Raw genomic sequence first — 3,703 nt, 5'->3', positions numbered from 1 at the left:
TATTTCAATTTATTAAAATTGTGAGATAAAATTTAAAAAATAAATTAAAAGAAAAATATTATAAAATTATAAAATATTTTGTTAATTTGTAGGTTTCAATGCATTTTTTATAATAAAAAAATCAAAATAATAAACATTTATATTTATTTATTTAACGTAAGTTGTTATACATTATGTTGAGCATTTTAGAATAAAATAATTGTCGAATTGTAGTATAAATAATATTAAAATGAAATAAAGTATTTATTGTGCTTACTGAAATATATTGTTGTCTATTTATTTAACTAAATTTAATTTAATTAATATTTGAATAAACTTCAGTCTATCAATCAGATCGTTTGAAAAATCATTTTAATTTTAATTCATAACCTATATAATCCCAATTCGATGGAACCAATTAGAACCAATTATAGTTCTCTTAGTTTTGAATAGTGAACTTATTAACCAACTAACAGAAATATTATTCTCAATCCACTTCTGTGACTGAACTGAGTTATACAGTTATCGAGTCCATAGCTGCTGATATCAATTATTATACCAATTTTATTACTATATCAATTATAGTTTTAAATATATTAAATTAAATGATGTGAGTTTATAAGAACTACTGTTCAACATTCACAAGAGAAGAAGTCAACTGAACAGAGACAAGTCTTAGCTATGAACCATGTAAGTTCTTCCATCAATTATTGTACACTAAATTTGGAATACATCATGTATCGCACTTTTGATATAATTTCGTGTGGAAGGCACATTTAGAAACGTTAAAGTACCTTCCAAGTGTCTGTACAGTACCTTCCAAGTGTCAATATTCACAAATAAAATAAAAAAGTCTACAAACAAAAACCAGTCTTTCCTATAAACCATGTAAACGTGGATTTTCAAAAGAGTTCAACATTTAGAAGAAAAAATAAAAGGTCTCACAAAAGCAAACAAATCTTCTCTACCGGCTATGTAAAATCTTTATTTAGTGCTCTTCGTACCAATACTCATCTACAAATAATCATTAAACCATATATTATGAACAGATGTCTGACATATAGTATAAGGTTGACAAATTTACTGTCACTAAAAATCAAATATTCCAAATACAATAGAATAGTTAAAACTCGATGGCATATTAGCAAACATAGAGATTTCAAATAGAATTAAAAAGCAAATCAAAAACAAAACAATACAAATTTTTGATACGAATAATGAGAACAAAAATCCGACTAGTCAACGAAGCAACTTATACCGACAATTTAAAATTTATAAACGAAACATTAACGTATAACATCTAAGTCAACATATATACCCATACGAGTATTATAAAAGCCTAAACCAAAAGCCTGTCGGCCCACATTTATGTACAAAGTCAAGGAAAATCCTACATCCTTAATTTTATATTGGATTTTGAACAATCTCAATATTCTAAACTTTCTCCACTACATCCTATGCTAAGAGAAAGTTAAATTTTTGCGATACTAGATTTTAAAGTTATATATTGATTGCACTGACAACTATACCTACTAAAAATTTTTTTATTCTAAAAATTTTCACAATTTAGGACCTAAGCCTGTTTAACAACAGTCTTCCATTCTTCTCTGTTTTTTGCTTTTCATTTCCAATTTCTTATATTCATTACTTCTTAACTTATATATACAAACTTATAAAATATATTCTGTATAATTATTATTCTTGTTCAGTGAATCCATTAATTATGTGACGTAGATGCAAGTGACAAACCGTCTCACGAAAAAACCGATTCATTTGCGCTCTGAAATTAAAACCACTGTAATACTACAATTCAAAAGGGCAGGGAAACTGTTCTAAGAAACTTAAGTAAAAAAGATAAACTATTCTAAGAAACTTTTTCGATTTAATAAACCTGGTATGACATACTAGTATTATATCGCACATAATTGAGATAGGCCTGCATCTTCTATCAGGGCAATAACAAACCAGCTGAATAATTCTTTCCTATTTTTATGTTAACCCACAGACACGACGGTAAATTTCCACTAATCAATACTTTTTTAATAAGAGCTAAGTTTTCGTCGCTATTATCAGTAAAGGATAATTTGCGTTATGAATATATGCTTTAATAGATTCTACGAAAATATTTAAACAAAAATAACATAAAATATAAAATAATGACATAAAGCAATAAAATAATGAACATAAAAAAAAAAGAAATAATGAACATAAAAAAAAAGAAATAATGAACATAAAAAAAAAAGAAATAATGAACATAAAAAAAAAAGAAATAATGAACATAAAAAAAAAAGAAATAATGAACATAAAAAAAAGGAATAATGAACATAAAACCAAAATAAAAAACCTCAAAGCAAATTAATAATAATTAAACACCTTATAACACATTCAAAACAGAAAGAGAAAATTAATAAATTATTATTAAAAATATATTATATATTTACCATAAATAAAATTAATAAAAATAATTAAAAATTTTTTACTATTAACTGAGATACTTCGTACAACGAAATCAAAAATAGTAATAAATATATATAATTTACTTTTTTTTTTTATAAATTTAATCAAATGTTAATAAAATGTAATTTTATTTACTTTTGGTTCATTAAGCTTTTATTTAAAACATTTTTATTTGAAAAGTTTTATTTTATTTTCTTCTTTATTTTCACTTTCACATTCTTTCTTGGTAACTTAAATATTTTTAAAATTGTTTTTCTTCTAAATTAAATTAATTTTATAATAAAAATTATTCAAAGTTTAGCTTATATATCTACATTAGTTTAATTTAGAGTAATTATAATTGATTTTTACACTTGGTTTGACTGATATTATTTTCTTTTGTTTTTAATTTTTATTTTCTTTTACTATTATGCGATTTTACATGATTTATTATACAGTAGTTTTCGCTTAATAAATCTGAAAAAATTAAATTAATTAAAATTTTGTTCTACTAAACAAAATATTTGTTAAAAGTTCGCGCCAAGCTAGAACATATATTGTAAAAAAAAAATTCATATTAACTTACAATTAAAATTAGCGAAAACTATTATACAAATTGTTGTATAAAAATTTCAAAATAAAGTCAATTACTAATAATAATTTGTTTCAATATAAACATTAAAACCAGAATGTAACTTAATTTAAAAAAAATATTTAATACCAAAATTAATTATTGTTATAAACATAAATTACATGCAATAGTTTTACTTTATTGTTGTTATTTGTTTGTTTTTTTTATATTCTTTCGGGAATTAAAAATGTTCATAAATAATAATTCTTAAATCTAAATTAATTTATAAAGAAATTATTCATTTTTAAATAATAGTGCTCTTTGCGTACTCAAATCTGAACTGTTCTAATCAAATTAATTTTTTAGTTACTTAATTACGTATATCGTATTATTGGGTTACATATGATTTTAAGCTTAAAACTACTGTTTTGAATATTTTTGTCAATATTTTTTTACTTTCTTGAACAGAATTCTTTTTTGGATTTTATTTTTCTACTTAAAAATGTAATTTTTGACATACAAATTTAATAACAATAGTCTACTTAAGAGCTAATTTTTTTTTAATTATTCTGGTTTAAAACCGTATAAAAACTTAAAATTCATGAATTTGAAACATAATTATTTTTTTTATCAAAACAAAATCGTAAGCGAATTAAAATGTGGTCAAGTAAATTTTAAGCCATACTTATTACAAAATCCGTATTAACATAAAATTAT

Source organism: Teleopsis dalmanni, chromosome 1 (assembly GCF_002237135.1).
Source record: "Teleopsis dalmanni isolate 2A chromosome 1, ASM223713v2, whole genome shotgun sequence".
In the NCBI taxonomy this organism is placed as follows: domain Eukaryota; kingdom Metazoa; phylum Arthropoda; class Insecta; order Diptera; family Diopsidae; genus Teleopsis; species Teleopsis dalmanni.
Note: the sequence above shows the minus strand (reverse complement) of the source record.